The sequence below is a fragment of the Crinia signifera genome, chromosome 12, assembly GCF_055691185.1.
Source record: "Crinia signifera chromosome 12, ASM5569118v1, whole genome shotgun sequence".
In the NCBI taxonomy this organism is placed as follows: Eukaryota; Metazoa; Chordata; class Amphibia; order Anura; family Myobatrachidae; genus Crinia; species Crinia signifera.
Genome location: NC_139228.1, coordinates 40,100,101 through 40,112,721, shown reverse-complemented (window position 1 = coordinate 40,112,721; position 12,621 = coordinate 40,100,101). Strand labels below are relative to the sequence as shown.

Sequence of the window (12,621 nt, the reverse complement as noted above, 5' to 3'; positions counted from 1 at the left end):
GAGCTGCTGGAATCGCTGTGTGTAATGTATGTATTAATGTATGTATTAAAGTTGTATTTTTCTTATGTGTCAGTGTGTGTTTATTTTACAATTTTTTTAACTGTGGAACTACAAGACCCAGCGGGCCCTTTAATGCCCCACAGGCTGGGACTTGTGGTTCTCCAAGTCCCAGCTTGCGGGGTAGGCTTGCTGGGACTCATAGTTCCACAGTTAAAAACAATAGTTTATTCTATTTTTTTACACACAATCAGCTCGATGCCCACCGCCCAGGGGCATCGAGGACAGTACCACGCTTCAGCCTGGTTAGGTAAGTCCTGGAGGGGGGACCCCTTTATTGGGGGGGTCCTCACTCCCACAGGGCCCCTGGCCAGGCTGACTGGTCAGAGGGTTAATGCTTTGGCCGGGGGGACTTGTATAAAAAGTCTCCCCCAGGCTGTGGCATTACCCTGCTGGCTGGTTGAGCCTGGGGCTGGTTCTTAAAATACGGGGGACCCCTAGTCATTTTGTGCCCCGTATTTTGGGAACCAGCCCCGGACCTGGAGCCTGACTGTTAAAAATCAGGGAACCCCTATTTGTCGGGTTCCCTGATTTTTAATTACCGGCCCCGGCTCTGTCAGCCTGGGGCTGGTTTCGGCTGTGGGGGGCCCCAATGCCGGGTTTTTTTATTTATTTATTTTTCTTTCTTTTTTTTACACCTTGCAGCCTGCACGGATCTGACTGATCCGTGCAGACTGCCTCCACTAATTCGTATTAGCGGCCGTATATACGGCCGTTAATACAAATTTATACGCCATCGGAGGGTTACAAAGCAGTCGTACTGTATTTGACTGCTTTGTAAATCCCCCTCCGGAACACGACAAAGCATACGAGGTATGCTGTCGTATTAATTCGTATTAAGAATACGAATGCAACTTTTTGCATTCGTATTCTTATATTTCCCCCAATGTATCAATGATACGGAATCTTTTGGAATTTTTGTTTGTTTGTTTTGCTACCAATCATAGCATAACAATAGCACTGGTAACAATAGAAGACAGAGGCTCAGTCAGCTGAATGGTTAATGCATTGCATACATCTGACATCAGGGTCTCAAGCCTGTGACTATCACCATGATCCCCTTGCAGTCCTGGCTGTGCACCATGCTTCTAACAGCAGCAGCAGGTGCTGGCTGGCAACTCTTGGCCTGGGGGGAAACATAAGAGAGTGGCCCTGGTGCGATAGAGGGCAGAATGCACCAAGCAGTGGTGGTACATACTGCTGCCCATCGCATATGTACTGACATATGTGATAAGCAGCACAAAGGGCAGCTCTCCTGATAAGAGCTGCCTTTTGCAATCCCCGACATTGCCTGGACGTCCCCCTGGAGACCCAGGCAGCCACAGGGCTTCCTGTGATGGATCCATTTCAAATCCCTCTCACAGCAGCGCTGTGGGAGGTGCCCGCCCAAAAGGGAAAAGCACATGTGGGAGAGAAATAGATAGCGAGAGAGAGTGCAATGGGGAAAGAGATAGCGTGAGGGAGCACAGTGGAGGGGGAGATAGCAAAAGAGAGTGCAAGGGAGAGCAAGAGAGCACGCAGGGAAGAGTGATGTAGTGAGAGAGTGCTCAGTGGAGAATGCTACAGCAAGAGAGAGAGCACTGGAGAGATATAGCATATGGGGAGGGGGAGATAGCGTGAGAACGAGGGGAGAGAAATAGAGAGAAAGAGCAAAGGGTGAAAGATAGGGAGATAGACCATGGGGAAAGAGTGAAAGAGACAGCAGGGGAGAGGGAGAGATTAAGACAGCAGGGGAGATAGCAAAAGAGACAGCTGTGGATATAGTAAAAGAGACAGAAGGGGAGAGGAAGAGAGACCGCAGGAGAGTTTGTGAAAGAGACCATTAGGGATACAGTTAAATAGACAGCACAGGGGAGTTAGTGAGAGAGACAGCAGGAGAGATAATGAAGGAGACAGCAGAGTAGATGGAGAGAGTGAGAGAGACCACAGGGGAGTTAGTGAGAGGGACAGCAGGGAAGAGCGAGATAGTGGGAGAGACCACAGGGGATATATTGAAACTACAGCAGGGGAAAGGTACAGAAAGACCAGGGATCAGGGTCCAGGGACTACCTTTTTATTATGATGTGCAGTTGATCACAGGTCCAGCCTTCTCCATCCTGTGCGGAGGAGATTAGTAGAAGACACAGGAAGAGAGTTGGGGGCGGGGCTACTGCAGAGCCCGGGCAGGAAGCTGACTGAGCTGGGGGCCTTAATTAGAAGGGGGAACCTTACAGTCGGTGCTGCCTGCTGCTGTCCTTGCTTGGACAGGCTGAGTGTCAGCCCAGCTCCGACACACACTCACAGAGCTGAGCACAGGCTGAGACAGTCTCCGTCCACACAATGTGTAAGGCTGCCTATCACACAGCTTGGTAATAACTAGGGACCTATAGGGCTTCCGTAGCCCTGAAGATCCACAGTTACTACTAGCAGTCTGTGATACGGCCACGCATTGGCAGCCTTTCTACACTGTGTAAATAGCCCTGCATAGTGGGTTGTGCCTCCGGTGACCGTCCGATCGCAGCCGCAGGTACAGAAACCGCTGGACCACCAGGGTACTTCTTACAAAAGAGGTGGCCAACTGGCCTTGTACACTAGATGGCAGAGTTGCCCGGGGGGCATATGGCATCCTGCCCCCCGGCCCAGCCCGCCCCTGAGCAGTAGAGGCTGCCAGCAGGACTAGAGGGTGGCTGGGGTCTACAGACACTTAACTGTTAAGCGTGGAAAATCTTTCATGCAAAGGCAGCTGTTCATTGCCAGTCGTAGGGAGAGAGCGGAGGGAGGTCGCCTCGCATGACCACCACTGTGCTAGTGCTGCTGGCTGCGTGGAGTAAGGTTGCAATGCCCAGGAGGTGGCTGATGTAAGCGTTCCCGGCAGGACTGCAGCCTGGACAGGGGGGGATCTCCCCTGAGCCTGTCAGACTGGGTAAGGACAGCTTCTCCATTGCATGTATATGATCTGTATGTATTCCGTCTCTCTGATCAGCCTCTCCCCCTCCTCCAATGAGCACCGCATGGCATTCTGGGAGTGGCCGCGGAGGAGAGAAGAGAAGATGGAGGCGATGCGCCGCGTCTTCCCCCGTCATCTTACTACCTGCCTACAAGCACCTAGCTTGTGCGTCCTTGCTTCAGTCTGCCTGCTTGTGCCCTCAGGCCTGACGTAAGAGCAGTCCCGGATCGTGTGTGTGTGTGTGTATATGTATACAAACATTTCCATCAGGACATGACACCTTTTAAGATATGTAAAAATATTATCTTCTTTCAGGAAAATCAGACACATTAAAGATCTGTGGTGCACATCTGGTAGTTGGTCCCAATAATTGTCCCGCTTAGATGAGAGATCAGCTTATCGGTGGTAAAGGAAGGGTAAGTTTGTTGGTGTGTCATTATTTTATCTAAACACAAATGCAATGACTTTTTCCTATGTAAAAAATATATCAATGGGCCAGATGTACTAAGTTTGATAAAATGGGGAGTGATAAACCACCAGCCAATCAGCTCCTACCTGACATGTCACAGGCTGGGTTAGAAAAATGACATGTAGGAGCTAATTGGCTGGTTGTTTAGTACTCTCCATTTTATAGCTTTTCAAGGCTTAGTACATCTTGCCCAATATCACCACAATTTGATGTTAAACCCTCACTGCTGACTTTATGGGGTGTATTCAATGCGGGCAGCGAGCCCCTGACAGCGAGCTATACATTAAGCAGTGCCGACAGGGCCGCCATTAGAATTGTTGGGGCCCGGGACTGACCTACAGTGGCACAGCGCCCTACATTACCGTCCGTCCGCACACACAAAACCCCGCGCAGCCTGCCTACCCCATTACTTACCATCACGCGGCATCGCTTCTTCAGCCTCCACTTTCGGTCAGACTCAGGTCAGGTCCGGGGCGCAGTGCGCACTCTGCAAAGTGCAGCCTGCAGAGTGCTGAGCCCCTCTGTGTCCTAGGCTCGGTGCTCTGCAGGCTGCACTGTGCATGCCTGGCTGGGGGGCCGGGAGGGGGAGGTGGTGTGCCACCGCTTTGGGCAGCTGCCCGGGCCCCTCCAGAGGCCTGAGCCCGGGACTGCTGTACCCAGGGCACCCCCCTGTCGGCAGCCCTGAGTGCCGATAGCTCGCCGTCAGATTATTCAACTCTCTCCCCTTCACGTGCCGTTTCCACCTCGCCAGTTCCCTGAGGCGAGGTGGAAACGGCGAGTGTGGCCATCAAAACGGCGGGGCTTGCCACAAAATGGAGCGGTCTCACTGCATTCGTGGGGAAACTCACTGTTTAAGGGGATCTGGATTTCTCCAAAGCATTGAGTTCGGCGAGGGGGGTTGGAAAAGCCATCTTCGCCAAACAAACACCCCTCGCCCTACAAACACCCCTTGCCGCCCGCATTGAATACACCTGTATGGATTAGAAATCTAGACCTGGATCCGGCTAACACCCACATGTCCCATCTAATTATTTATATCCTCTTTATTATGCCGCTATAAATTGAGAACTATTAACCTGACTCTTCCTTTGCTAAACCAGATTAATGTTTTATTCTCAAGACACTGTTATAAATACTCGCAGAGGTTTTTTCAGTGCCACAAATCCTTTTCCAGGATGAGCTGAATTAAAACACTAATAAAAACCACAATAAATATGACTGTTTGTTTTAGAGCAGTATTGGAGTTTAGGGGATTTACTAGTATCAGGGTAGAACATAAAGCAGTTTATTAACCCCTGGGGTCAGTGTGATACTGACAGGTGTCACAACAGAAGATGTACTGTAACAAGAGACTGTTTAGAATTGGTAACGGTGAGCTGCGGTTTTACAGTAGTGAAGAGTTTTCATGAAAGTGAAGAAAGAGGTGTTTATATAAAGAAGGGGCAACATGCATGGGTAGAAATAATTGTGAACTGAACGTAGCAGCTGCCGGGTGAGTTGACGGGGTACCACAAGCGATTCCCCACCCTGACAGATGGGGGCCTTAAGAGCTGCAGTTATTCAAGTTGGGTGAACACCTGCGCTAGTCCTCTTGTTGAGACCCGCGGTGAAGGTGGATACATCTGACCATGTCACCCTCCTCCTGTCATCCGTAGGACACAGAAATTAGTGTTCCTGCCCTTTTTGTGTGTGGGACTTTGCGCCTTCCACTGCCCCCCTGGTGCGCTGACATCCCGTTGCAAGCGTTCTCATCAGCCCCCCTGCGTGCACTGAAATGCTGATGAACTCTCTGCTGAAAGCGGTGTGTCTGTTGTTACAGGTGCAGCCACCACCCCCCCATGCTGTTACCACTGCTGAAGTCCTGAGAAGAGAGCGGCATGCCAGCTCTTTAAAGTGCAGCCAGCCCCCCCGCCCCACTGCACTGGCAGAACGCTAAGCTGCTCTCTGCTAGCAGTGGCTGTCAGTCAGCTCTTCCCGCCGGCTAAGCCTCCACAGACAGGAGGGCTTGCTGGGGTTGCTTTTCCCATTCTGGGTAACGAGGATATAATACCTGGGCAACGAGCATGAAACCTTATTGGCAACCATGCATGAAACTTTATTGGCAACCATGCATGAAACCTTTGGCATTGAGTAAGATACCCCTGGCAATGAGCATGTAGGTAAGAGGCTCTTATGTGCCATCATATGTAGTCGCTGTTGAGGTGTGGGTCATCGTGTACGATGGGCATTACAGTGTGGGTCATCATGTGTGATGGGCATTACAGTGTGGGTCATCATGTGTGATGGGCATTACAGTGTGGGTCATCATGTGTGATGGGCATTACAGTCTGGGTCGTCATGTGCGATGGGCATTACAGTGTGGGCCATCATGTGTGATGGGTATTACAGGGTGGGTCATCATGTGTGATGGGTATTACAGGGTGGGTCATCGTGTGTGATAGGCATTACGGTGTGGGTCATCGTGTGTGATGGGCATTACAGTGTGGGTCATCATGTGTGATGGGTATTACAGGGTGGGTCATCGTGTGTGATAGGCATTACGGTGTGGGACATCGTGTGTGATGGGCATTACAGTGTGGGTCATCGTGTGTGATAGGCATTACGGTGTGGGTCATCATGTGTGATGGGCATTACGGTGTGGGTCATCGTGTGTGATGGGCATTACAGTGTGGGTCATCATGTGCGATGGGTATTACAGGGTGGGTCATCGTGTGTGATGGGCATTACAGTGTGGGTCATCGTGTGTGATAGGCATTAGGGTGTGGGTCATCGTGTGTGATGGGCATTACAGTGTGGGTCATCGTGTGTGATAGGCATTACGGTGTGGGTCATCGTGTGTGATGGGCATTACGGTGTGGGTCATCGTGTGTGATAGGCATTACAGTGTGGGTCATCGTGTGTGATGGGCATTACAGTGTGGGTCATCATGTGCGATGGGCATTACAGTGTGGGTCATCATGTGTGATGGGCATTACAGTGTAGGTCATCATGTGTGATGGGCATTACAGTGTAGGTCATCATGTGCGATGGGCATTACAGTGGGGGCCATCATGTGCGATGGGCATTACAGTGTGGACCACCATTATGTGCGATGGGCATTACAGTGTGGGTCATCATGTGCGATGGGCATTACAGTGTGGGTTATCGTGTGTGATGGGCATTACAGTGTGGGTCATCGTGTGTGATGGGCATTACAGTGGGGGCCATCATGTGCGATGGGCATTACAGTGTGGACAACCATCATGTGTGATGGGCATTACAGTGTAGGTCATCATGTGCGATGGGCATTACAGTGTGGGTCATCGTGTGTGATGGGCATTACAGTGTGGGTCATCATGTGTGATGGGCATTACAGTGGGGGGCCATCATGTGCGATGGGCATTACAGTGTGGACCACCATTATGTGCGATGGGCATTACAGTGTGGGTCATCATGTGCGATGGGCATTACAGTGTGGGTCATCGTGTGTGATGGGCATTACGGTGTGGGTCATCGTGTGTGATGGGCATTACAGTGTGGGTCATCATGTGCGATGGGCATTACAGTGTGGGCCATCATGTGTGATGGGCATTACAGTGTGGGTCATCATGTGTGATGGGCATTACAGTGGGGGCCATCATGTGCGATGGGCATTACAGTGTGGACCACCATCATGTGCGATGGGCATTACAGTGCGGACCACCATCATGTGCGATGGGCATTACAGTGTGGGCCACCATCGTGTGTGATAGGCATTACGGTGTGGGCCATCATGTGTGATGGGCATTACAGTGGGGACCATCATGTGTGATGGGCATTACAGTGTGGGTCATCATGTGCGATGGGCATTACAGTGTGGGTCATCATGTGTGATGGGCTTTACAGTGTGGGCCACCATCATGTGCGATGGGCATTACGGTGGAGGCCATCATGTGTGATGGGCATAACAGTGTGGGTCATCGTGTGTGATGGGCATTACAGTGTGGGCCATCATGTGTGAAAGACATTACGGTGTGGGTCATCGTGTGTGATGGGCATTACAGTGTGGGTCATCTTGTCTGATGGGCATTACAGTGGGGACCATCATGTGTGATAGGCATTACGGTGGGGGCCATCATGTGTGATGGGCATTACGGTGGGGGCCACCATTGTGTGTGATGGGCATTACAGTGTGGGTTATCATGTGTGATGGGCATTACGGTGGGGGCCACCATTGTGTGTGATGGGACCAAATAAACATATCAAATAAAAGAGATGCTCCGAACAATGGGCGTTTCCGCCAGACTAAGATCCCGAAATAAGTGCCATCTTCCCGGCCTTGGATTCTCCCGAGAATTGCATCCCACAGAATGCGATGCGACCGCGGCTCTGCGCCATTATATTGGATGGAAGCCTGCGCTCTGCATGCTCCGCTGCGCTCTCTGCTGTAATTGTTTTTTTCCTGCTGGACTCCTGTGCATACTGTGACTACTGGCCATACTCCACTGTGTATACGTTACTGTGACTGCTGGTCATACCCCTCTGTGTATACGTTAATGTGAATGCTGGCTGTACCCCCACTGTGTAGACGTTACTGTGACTGTTGGTCATACCCCTCTGTGTATACGTTACTGTGACTGCTGGCTATACCCCCACTGTGTATACATTACTGTGACTGCTGGCCATACCCCTCTGTGTATACGTTACTGTGACTGCTGGCTATACCCCCACTGTGTATACGTTACTGTGACTGCTGGCTCTACCCCCACTGTGTATACGTTACTGTGACTGCTGGCCATACCCCTCTGTGTATACGTTACTGTGACTGCTGGCTATACCCCCACTGTGTATACATTACTGTGACTGCTGGCCATACCCCTCTGTGTATACGTTAATGTGAATGCTGGCTATACCCCCACTGTGTAGACGTTACTGTGACTGTTGGTCATACCCCTCTGTGTATACGTTACTGTGACTGCTGGCTATACCCCCACTGTGTATACATTACTGTGACTGCTGGCCATACCCCTCTGTGTATACGTTACTGTGACTGCTGGCTATACCCCCACTGTGTATACGTTACTGTGACTGCTGGCTCTACCCCCACTGTGTATACGTTACTGTGACTGCTGGCCATACCCCTCTGTGTATACGTTACTGTGACTGCTGGCTATACCCCCACTGTGTATACATTACTGTGACTGCTGGCCATACCCCTCTGTGTATACGTTACTGTGACTGCTGGCTATACCCCCACTGTGTATACGTTACTGTGACTGCTGGCTATACCCCCACTGTGTATACGTTACTTTGACTGCTGGCCATACCCCTCTGTGTATACGTTAGTGTGACTGCTGGCTATACCCCCACTGTGTATACGTTACTGTGACTGCTGGATATACCCCCACTGTGTATAGGTTACTGTGACTGCTGGATATACCCCCACTGTGTATACGTTATTATGACTGCTGGCCATACCCCTCTGTGTATACGTTACTGTGACTGCTGGCTATACCCCCACTGTGTATACGTTACTGTGACTGCTGGCCATACCCCTCTGTGTATACATTACTGTGACTGCTGGCCATACCCCTCTCTGTATACATTACTGTGACTGCTGGACATACCCCCGCTGTGTATATGCAGTGCATGCACAGACCCCCATCATCGTAAAGGATCCAAATTTGGATCAGACCGAACGGGTCTGCATTGGCCCCACCGTAAAGTGGGAGTGTGGATCGTATTGTCAACACCACTTAGGTCGACAGTCATTAGGTCGACACCGTTGGGTCGACAGGTGGCAAGGTCGACTGGTGTCTAGGTCGACATGGGTGAAGGTCGACAGGTGTCAATGTCAACACGGGTTTAGGTTGACAGGTCAGAAGGTCGACATGGGTTTTTTTTACTGTTTTTTTTTTACCCGAATGTCGACACAGTCAACATGGACACAGTTGGAAGTCAACCGAAAGCTCCTCGCATCGCTCGCAATGCTTCGGTACGGTGCCACGCTGCGCTCGGCACACTATTTTATTCTCCCACCACGCCCTAGTGCATGGTAGGGCATGAAATACCGCCTGTCGGCACATGTCGGCTCAAAAACCAGTAAAAAACATGTCGACCTAACCCATGTTGACCTAACACTGCGTCGACCTAAACCCATGTCGACATTGTCCCATGTCGACATTGACACCTGTCGACCTTCACTGATGTCGGCCTAGACACCTGTCGACCTTGCGCTGACCACCAGGCTGAGCACTTTTTTCAATCGAAAGAGCACATTTTATACTAGAAATTTATATCAGAAACAGAAAAAATTATAAGAATTATGCCCATTACACATTGTCATACTCTGCTATGGCCATTACATATTCTGTCGCAATGACAACACATTATACCACACACTGTAATACCCATTACACATTATACCACACACACACACACACCATAATGCCCATTAAACATTATACCACAACACCATAATGCCCATTACTCATTATACCACACACGATAATGTCCATTACCCATTGTCATACTGAGCTATGTCCATTACATATTCTGTAATAATGACAACTACACTTTATACCACACAACGTAATACCCATTACACATTATACCACACACCATAATGCCCATTACACATTATGCCACACACCGTAATAACCATTACACATTGTCATACTGTGCTATACCCATTCCATTTTCTGTCATAATGACAACTACACATTATGGCATACACTGTAATGCTTCTTACACATTATACCAAACACCTCAATGCCCATTACACATTATACCACACACCGTAATACCAATTACACATTATACCACACACCATAATGCCCATTACACATTATACCACACACCCTAATACCCATTACACATTGTCATACTGAGCTATGTCCATTACATATTATGTCATAATGACAACACACATTATGGCACACACACTGTAATGCCTCTTACACATTACACCACACACCATAATGCTTCTTACACATTATGGCACACACCGTAATACCCATTACACATGATGGCACACACCGAAGTTCTCAGTGGCACGTCAGCGCGGTGGGGGGCAGCATAAGGGCGCACAGTGCCACACACAAAAAGGGCAGGGAGCATTTTGAGGTTTTAAAAACGGGCAGGGTGCAGCACCCTGTAAAATAAGCTTAGAAGGAACACTAGTGATATTATGCTGGGTACACATTGGTTAGCTGAAACTGGGGAACGTGCATGTGGCTGATATACCAGACATAGCCAAGCGATGTTCATAAAACATTCAACATTCAATATCCTGAAATGCCATTGGTAATCAAGATGTATATCCAATAAAGATCAATGACTGTATTTAATGTGTCCATTATGTGCTTGGTTGCATTACAGAGAAACATATTAGGCCCATGAGTACGTTACCTCAGGGCAAAAATATCCCATTTTTATTTAGGATGTTGAGCTACCACATTAGTCAGTGTTACTAATATAGTTATATACTCATGTGTTTGTGTATGTCTCCTTGATGAACAGTATGGGCATCCGGTACCGGATGGGAAGGGTTCCAAGAGCCCCAGAATCTCCGCAGCCCTTGACACCTTCCTCCCCTTCTGCTGTGGTGATGTCCACATCTGCTCCAAACCTCCCGAGGTAGGTACTTGTGTAGACGTTTTGTTTGAGCCAAGTGTTACTATTCGGCCCAAATATCAACTGCAATAAAGAGAAGTTACTGTCCTCCTTATACTACACACTTGCTGTCCCTTTCTCACGGAGCCACGGACTGCGAAGAGGCCCAGATATCACTGGGAAGGGACAGCGAGTGTGGGACTGTAATATTACCAGGTCTTTATTACTCTACAGAGAATGGTTCATTCATTAGGACAGGCATGTCCAAACTATGGCCCTCCAGCTGTTGTGAAACTACACATCCCAGCATGCCTTGCAATAGTTTAACATTCCCTAAAAGCAAAACTGAGGCAAGGCATGATGGGACACAACAGCTGGAGGGCCATAGTTTGGACATGCTTGCATTAGGACCTTCTCCCTGTTCACTTCCCTATTGTCAACCTAATGCTTGTGTCGACCTGTTGACCCTATGACCCATACCCGTCTTATGCTGGGCATACACTATGCAATGTCTGTCAGACCAGCAGACCTTTTATCGGACCGCCTGAAACCAGCAGATATACGCTATGAGATAGTAGTGTATGGCCACATGATCCGGGTTCCTTCCCTGTAGAGAGAGCATTTCCCCGTGCCTCCCCTGTGACAGAACTGGTGAAAGGATGGGCGGTCATTTTGGAATGTTGGAAATTGTCTCTTGCCCGACAGGCCGATTGGTTGCAGCTACCCACTATGCACTCATTGGCCGGATCCTCTGATAATCAGCCAGTCAGGACAATGATTGCATAAAGTTTGCATATGTATTACAGGAACTTCTCTTGTACGAGTTAAGGGACGCTGTTTGTAACCATATGTTCTTGTAATCACATTACACTCTTGTTACATGTTTGTTACGGCCTTGACCCACGTTGGATGACATGTGTAAACTCTTACAATTACGGGACACACTGTCTGTATTATGGATTCTGGGTAGTGCCTGGGTGCACCATGCGATACCCGGAACTGCTCCGTACTGTGAATGCGTATGCCGGCTTCTTCCTTCATAGTAGCTTTCAGACGGAAACCGGATGCCTGCTTCAGAAGTATCTTCTGTACCCAGTGCGAAGTGGGGCCAAGCCCAGATACTAATGATGACTGCAGTGGGCGGGATAGACTTTCACGTGTGGATTGTTAGTGTACACAGGATACTCCCGCATTACCATATGGAAGTGAGCAGTTTGCCGCGGATGAGTTACATTTACACCCAATCTTCCGGTGACAATATACATATTACTGAGTTATTTAATAGTCCACATTTTCAGTTGTTTTTTCCCTTCTTGCTATCTCTTTATGTGACTGCTACAGTAAGTACAGGACACGCTGAGCAGCTTTATGTGACTGCTACAGTAAGTACAGGACACGCTAAGCAACTTTATGTGACTGCTACAGTAAGTACAGTACACACTGAGCAGCTTTATGTGACTGCTACAGTAAGCACATCACATGCTGAGCAGCTTTATGTGACTGCTACAGTAAGTACAGCAGACGCTGAACAGCTTTATGTGACTGCTACAGTAAGTACAGCATATGCTGAGCAGCTTTGTGACTGCTACAGTAAGTA

At 49.1% G+C, this 12,621-nt stretch overlaps 1 long non-coding RNA gene across 1 annotated transcript; it reads left to right on the top strand.

Moving 5' to 3' along the window:
• The first annotated feature begins 2,727 nt into the window (after positions 1–2,727).
• On the top strand, positions 2,728–11,019 carry LOC146049646 (uncharacterized). Its single transcript, XR_014466170.1, has 3 exons — positions 2,728–3,193; positions 3,299–3,399; positions 10,932–11,019. It is a non-coding gene; the product is annotated as an uncharacterized LOC146049646 (long non-coding RNA).
• The last annotated feature ends 1,602 nt before the right edge of the window (positions 11,020–12,621 follow it).